This window comes from Kogia breviceps, chromosome 10 (genome assembly GCF_026419965.1).
Source record: "Kogia breviceps isolate mKogBre1 chromosome 10, mKogBre1 haplotype 1, whole genome shotgun sequence".
NCBI classification, from domain to species: Eukaryota; Metazoa; Chordata; class Mammalia; order Artiodactyla; family Physeteridae; genus Kogia; species Kogia breviceps.
In genome coordinates this window covers 1,236,678-1,244,346 of record NC_081319.1, presented here as the reverse complement: position 1 = coordinate 1,244,346, position 7,669 = coordinate 1,236,678, and positions in this window count along the sequence as shown.

The window sequence follows — 7,669 nt, the reverse complement described above, 5'->3', positions numbered from 1 at the left end:
GGGACAAGGAGGGGAGGGCCTCCTGTGGGGTGGGGGGGCCTCCACATCTGCACCCCCTGCTCTGCTCTGCGCCCCTGAACCCGCCCCCTGATCAGCAGCCCCCCGGGCACGAGCTGCGGCCCCAGCGCCCCCGCCCAGCACGACGCCCCCGCCCGGCACTGCTGCACTTCAGCACTTAGTTATACGCTCTGCTCACTAGTGATCCCCGACTGGCTCCTGGAGGCAGGCGGCGCTCTCAGCCGCTGGCACAGCCTCCGCGAGGCCGGCCTCCTGCCGCCCGGGCCGGGGGGCCACGCCCGCAGCCTGGAGCCCACGGTGTCCCACAGGGGGCCACGGGCACGGGACCGAGGCAGCCCATCCACTCCCTCTACAAGTGTTCATCTGCCCCCCACCCCGTCCCTGCCCCCCTGGGCCCCCGGGGAGCGGGCCGAGACCACCTGCGGCCGGCGGCAGGCCAGCCACCCCCAGTTCCTCCCGAGCTCTCTCACCCCCGGAGCCTGCGGCCAAGCCAGCGGCGGCGCCTTCCGACCCTGCCCAGCCCAGACGCACGCAGAATCGCCCCCGCCAGCTCCACGCCGTCACCCGAGTGCGAGCGGCCTCCCTCCCGCTGGGTGACGGGGCTCCTCCTGGGAGCCCCCCCGCCGCACCCCCAGGCCCCCAGCCGTCCATCCTCCACCCACAGCCAGAGGAAGCACAACGTCCCTCCCAAACCCTGCTCCACGCGGCGAAAGGTAACGGGACGGAACCTGCCACCCACCCACACTCCACGCTCGGGGCAGAGGCCGGGGGCAGGAGGCCCCGGGACGGGTGCGGGAGGGCAGACCGGTCACCTCTGACGGCTAGACTGGGGCAGGGCCTGCAGGATCCGGGCAAAGACTCGGCTCTGGGCTCCACGGTGCCCCCCCGGCCTGGTCCGTCCACTGACTGCGCCACTGGACGGGGAGCCCCGGGAAGGTTCAGGATGAAGCCCTGAACCTTCACCCTCACCTGGGGGTCCCAAGGCCCAGGGCACAGGGGGGCCCACACGGGGGGCAGCTGTTTGTGCAGGGCCCCCGGGAGGAGGTGGGGCTGGCCGGCCGGGGGCAGGCGGCGTCCTCCGGCAGGGCAGCCCCTAACCCCCGACTTTCCGCTCCTTCCGGCGAGGGAAGCTCTCCACAGAGGCCTCCCCGTCCTCGCCCCTCCATCCTCTCCTCTCCTGCTTCCGCCCCACCACCTGGACCTCTCGGCTCTGCCCTCTTCAGACTCCCCTTTGCCTCTGAGAGGAGGTCCCAGCCCACAGTCAAGGCCCTCGGGGACCCGCCTGCCCTGCCTCTCCCCGGCCACTCCTTCCCCCACCCCTGAGGAATCCTACGCTGCTTGAAAACCTGCTAAAACCCGACAGCAGAGGGTGTCCCGGCGGACAGGACCTTAACCAGCGCTCAAGGTCAACACGCCTGTGTCTCAGGACCCCTGACGTGAGGTGATGCGGGCGCCCGTCTCTGGGTCTTCTGTCCGCAAACCCACAGCTTGGTGGAATCGCGAGAAAGGGACAGACAATGCAAGCTGAGGGACGGACGTCCTACAGGGTCACCGGGCCGCGCTCTTCCAGAGCGTCAATGGGCCCCGAGGGCCTCGTGGGGGACGAGCCCGGAGGGACCGGGAGGCCAGGTGGCGTCGTGGACGGGACCCTGGGCCAGAAAGGGGACGTGGTGGGAGACCTGGAGCGTCTTCAGTAAGCGGTGTCCGCCGACTTCATTTCTTAGCCACGATCAACGCGCCCGGTCACGTGGCCCGTTCGGGAAGCTCCTAGCTTCGTGCCTCCTTGGGCAAACTAAAGTTCTTTCAAAAGGAAAAGTTTAGAAACTCCAGATGCTTAAAAATTCGTCGCTGTGGTTCCTCCCTGTAGCATAATACACGCCCAGTGAAATAACTCAAATCAGCAGAGACTCGAGGTGCCGCCGGCACCGCGTGCCCCGGGAGGAGCCCTCGGGTTTCCGCGCCTGAGCACAGATTCCTGCCATTCCCCTGTTGCATCACGGATGTAAGCACACTCTGTCCCGCCAGCGCTAAGGGGCGCCGAGAAGCTGGTTTGCTGGGAACACAGAGGCGGTGGCCCTGCGGGGAGAGGCCTGGCACAGGTGGGGCCCCGCGCCCCAGCGTTTCCGCGTCAGCAAGGCGTCCGCCGTCCAACCCACTGCCTGCGCTGGAATCCTAGAGCCCGCACGGGGCCTGCCCCTCCCTCGTCTGCCCCACCCGAGCCCAGAAACAGGAACCCACACCCGCTGCGCAGCTGCACCCGCCCCCGCTCCTGGTCCCCACAGAGGCACCCGGGTCCCCGGTGCCCCTGCCAGGCCTCGGCCCAGAACTCACAGCGCTTCCCGGCCTGGATCCTGCCGCGGCCCCCGCTGTACTGAGAACAAAGGTGAACTCCTGAGCCAGCAGAGACCCCGACACTCTGCCACATTCACGGTGCACCAGCCGCCCCGGCCCCACCCTGGCTCCGTCCTCAGGACCCTTGCGCATGCTTCGAATCTCCCTATGTCTGTTGCAGGGCACCCCCAGCTAGGTGAGGTCTCCTGCCACAAGCACCGTGTGTTCATGTTCTACTAAACGTTCACAAGGGCAGGACAGGCTGCTTTCCCGAGTGCAGGACGCCCAAGCACCCAGTCGGTATTCCCGTAAGGCATGGGTGGGGTGCGGTGAGGGCGGGTCCAGGGTCTCTCCTCGTGAGGGACACGACCCAGGGGCAGGCCCTGGACGCGGGGGGAATGTGGCCCTGCAGGTGGAGGTGACGTCCGAGACGGCGGCGGGGCAGGCGGGTCGGAGGTGCACCCGAGGGCACGGCGGTGTGCGCAGGGCTGACGGCCACCTTTTGGGGTGTCCCTCTGCTGTCTCTGGCCCTGGTCACGGCGGCGTGGAAGGCCCCTCCCCCTCCCGGAGTGCCAGCGTGTGACCGAGCGCCCGGCGTGCCTCCGTGCCCGCCTGCGTGAATCAGACCTGCGTGTCGCGTGTGACTGTGCGTCCTGTGCGGGGCTGTATGTATTTGTGCACAAGCACGTGATCGTTTTGGTTTGGTCTGATGGGTGTGGATGTGGTTCTGGGGGCCGGTCTGCGAGGAGCTGCGGTGTCAGCCGTGGGGGCGGGGCTGTCCCCAGGGCCCGCGGGGCTGCGTGAGGGTGGCCTGGGAGCCCCCCCCCCGACGTCTGAATTTTCCGGGGCACCCACTGTGGGGCCCACCGACCCTGCCATGCTCCCAACGGTTCCCACCGCCCAGCAACGAGGGACTCCAGCCAGCCCTGTGGGTGAGGAAGGGGCTGTGCTGGAGGCGAGGGTCTCCGGGCCTCTGGGGCAGGCCCAGAGCAGAGCTGCATCCCGGGCCTCTGGCAGAGCACGGCCGCCTCCCGGCTCGGCCCCTGTCAGCAGACAGAGCTCCCCTCCGTCCCTCCTTTGTCCTGGGGCTGGCAAGGGCCGGCCTCACAGACACACCCCGCCCCTCACCCACCGGGGGGGCCTCAGCCGGTGGGCCGTGAGGCCAGGAACACCGGGGCTGCCCGGTGGGGTTCGGTTCTGCGGACAGAGGCCCGGCCCTGAGCACGCTGGCGTGAGAGTGAAGCACCCCGAGGCCGGGCGAGGGGCTCCGGGGCAGGGGCACCCTCCGGTCTGGGCCTCCAGGCTGTGGCTTCCTTCCCCGGAAGCCAGACAGACTGACAAAGTAATAAACAAGAGAACAGCAGCTTCACCGTTAACTTTCTTGTAACCTAAGCACAGATCTGTGGGCTCTCCTCGTCATTATCCTCATGACCACACACGGATGCACCAAAGTGAAGAAAGATAACTTTGCCACGTAATTCGAAATTAACAGAGATGGACGAGAAGCGGCACCAGTAATATAAACCGAGCCCCTGGCCCGTCCCCCCCTCCCCCCAGTGCTAACGTCTCCTGTGACTACAGTGTAATACTGAAGCCACACACTGACACGCTGTGACGTGTGTATCAAGTCTGTTGTCCCTCACCGTGTGTAGATCCGTGTCACCATCACGCCATCAAGACACAGAACTGTCCCCACCACAGACACGTCACCCCTGTGCTGCACCTGCCGTCAAAACCACCCCTCCCACCACCACGTCCAAAACCCCTGCAGCCGCTGACCCCCCCTCCACGTCCACAGGCTTGCCATTTCAAGAATCTCATACAGGGGCTTGCCTGGCGGCACGGGGGTTAGGACGCCACGCTTCCACTGCAGGAAGCATGGATTCCGTCCCTGGTCCCGGAACTAAGATCCCCCAAGCTGCGTGGTGTGGCCAAAAAAAAAAAAAGAATTTCATATAAGTGGAATCACATAGCACGTGACCTTTTTCGATCAGCATAATGCCCTTGAGATCCAGCCAAGCCGTTGCATGTTCTGAAAGTTTCATCCGTTTTTATTGCTGCTGTTGGGACACAGTCTGCTTAAACGCTCACCTGCAGTGAGAGCTTAAGTTGTTTCCACTTTCTGACTATTATACATCAGGCTGCTATGAACATTTATGTACAGGTTTTTGTGTGGACAGAAGACACCATGTCTCCAGCATCAATGCCCAGGAGTACGAGTGCCGGGTTGTATGGTAAAGGTCTACGCGAAGAAACTGCCAACCTGCTTCCCAGCAGCAGGTGAGGGTTCCTGCTGCTCTGCATCCTCGCCAGCGCTGGGTGTTGTCACTTTTTTCATTCTCTGACTTTCAACCTGCTTGCATCATTAGATTAGAAGTGAGCTTCCGGTAGACAGCATATAACTGAGCTATTTTTTTCCACCTGACCCATCTCTCTTTTTATATATATAAATTTATTTATTTTATTTATGGCTACGCCGGGTCTTCATTGCTGCATATGGGCTCTCTCTAGCTGTGGCCAGCGGGGGCTCCTCTTTGTTGCGGTGCGCGGACTTCTCATTGTGGTGGCCTCTCTTGTTGCAGAGCACGGGCTGTAGGTGTGTGGGCTTCCGTAGTTGTGGCTTGTGGGTTCTAGAGCATAGACTCAGTAGTTGTGGCTCACGGGCTTAGGTGCTCCGTGGCATGTGTGATCTTCCCAGACCAGGGCTCGAACCCGTGTCCCCTGCATTGGCAGGCGGATTCATAACCACTGCGCCACCAGGGAAACCCCATCTCTGTCTTTTGATTGATGTATTAGACTTTTTTACATTTAATATAGCTATTGACACCTTAGGGCTTAAGTCTGCCATTTAATTTTCTTGTCTTTTATTTGTTCCCTCTGTTTTTTATTATTTATTTATTTATTTTTGGCTGCATTGGGTCTTTGTTGCTGTGTGCGGGCTTTCTCTAGTCGCGGCGAGCGGGGGCTACTCTTCATTGCGGTGCGCGGGTTTCTCATTGCGGTGGCTTCTCTCGTTGTGGAGCACAGGCTCTAGGCACGTGGGCTTCAGCAGTTGTGGCACGTGGGCTCAGTAGTTGTGGCTTGCGGACCCTAGAGTGCAGACTCAGTAGTTGTGGCACACAGGCTTAGCTGCTCCGCAGCATGTGGGATCTTCCTGGACCAGGGCTCGAACCCGCGTCCCCTGCACTGGCAGGTGGATTCTCAACCACTGCGCCACCAGGGAAGTCCCAGTTCCCTCTTGTTTTTCCTGTCTTCTGTGTACTACTTGAGCATTTTTTAAAATTCCATTTTGAAACATATAGTGTTTTTGATTGTATCTCTGTATATTTTTAGTGGTGTTCTAGGTATATATTATGATTATGCAGCGTCACAGTTTTATCACTTGGAGGGAAGTATAGAAACGTCAGTCCCTTCGTGCCCCTGTGTGCTTCCCATTCGTAATGTAATCGTCTTAAATATTTCCTCTACATACACTGAGAATCACATCATGTAGTGTTATAAATTTTGCTTCAACTGTCAAACATAATTTAGAAAAAATTTTTAAAATATTTATTATTTATTTGCTTGCGTCAGGTCTTAGTTGTGGCAGGTGGGCTCCTTAGTTGCAGCTCGTGGGCTCCTAGTTGCAGCACGTGGGCTCCTTAGTTGTGGCTCATCAGCTCCTTTGTTGCAGCACGTGGGCTCCTTAGTTGTGGCAGGCAGGCTCCTTAGTTGTGGCTTGCGAGCTCCTTAGTTGCGGCTCACCAGCTCCTTAGTTGTCGCATGTGAACTCTTAGTTGCAGCATGCATGTGGGATCTAGTCCCCAGACCAGGGATTGAACCCAGGCCCCTGCATTGGGAGCATGGAGTCTCAACCACTGTGCCACCAGGGAAGTCCCAGGAAAATTTAAGAGGAGATGAAGTCTATTGTATTTACCCATATTTTTGCTCACTAGGTTCTTTCTCAATGTTCCAATATTCCTTCTTTTATCATTTTCTTCTTGTTTAGAGAATTTCCTTTAATAATTCCTTTGGGGGTAAGTCTGATGGTGACAAATTCTTTCAGTTTTCTTTCTTCTGAGAATGTCTTGATTTCTTTTTCATTCCTGAACGATATTTTCACTGGATATAAAATTCTGGGTTGACATTTCTTTCAGCACTTGAAGAATGTTTCCCATTTCCTTTTGGTCTCCATGGTTTCTAATGAGAAATCTGCTGTCAATCAAATTGTTTTTCCCTTATACTTAAGATGTCATTTCTCTTACTGCTTTTGAGATTTTTTCTTTGTCTTTAGTTTTCAGAAGTTTTAATATGCTATGTCTCAGCATAGATTTCATTTGGTTTATCCTTTTGGGGATTTTCTCAGCTTCATGAATCTGTAGATTCAGGTCTTTTGCCAAATTTGAGAATTTTTAAGCCAGTGTTTCTTAAAAACTTTTCCAGTCCCACCCTCATCTTTTTTTTCTTCCTGAGATTCTGGATCACACAAATGCTAGATTTTTTTTTTTCTAATAGTTTCTTAGGTTCTTTAGGTTCTGCTCATTTTAAAAGTCTGCTTTAAAGTCTGTTGTTCAGATCAAGTAATTTTTATTGTTTTATCTTTTAAGTTCACTGATTCATTCCTCTGTCCCCTCCACTGTGATGCTGAGTCCACCTGTTGAGTTTTAAATTTTGGTTATTGCATTTTCAGTTCTAAAATTTCCACTTGAAAAATAAATAAATAAATAAAATTTCCATTTGGCCCTTCCTGACATATTCTATTTCTTTGCTAAGACTTTCTATTATTTCATTTGTCTCAACTGTGTTCATTGTTGAAGGAGTTTCATAATGGCTGCTTTAAAACCTTTGGTAGGGACTTCCCTGGTGGTGCAGTGGTTAAGAATCCGCCTGCCAATGCAGGGGACACGGGTTTGAGCCCTGGTCCGGGAAGATCCCACGTGCCGCAGAGCAACTAAGCCTGTGCACCACAACTACTGAGCCTGTGCTCTACAGCCCACGAGACACAACTACTGAGCCCATGTGCCTAGAGTCCGTGCTCCACAACAAGAGAAGCCACCGCAATGAGAAGCCCGCACAATGCAACAAAGAGTAGCCCCCACTTGCCACAACTAGAGAAAGCCCGCGTGCATCAACAAAGACCCAACACAGCCATAAATAAACAAACAAACAAACAAACCTTTGGTAGATAGTACTAACGTCTATATCCTCTGGGGCTGGTTTCTGTAGATTGCTTTTTCTCATTCAGGTTGAGATCTTTCTGGATATTGGTATGAAGAGTGGTTTGCAATTGAAACCTGGACTTTTGGGGATTATGGTATGAGATTCTGGGCCTTATTTAAAC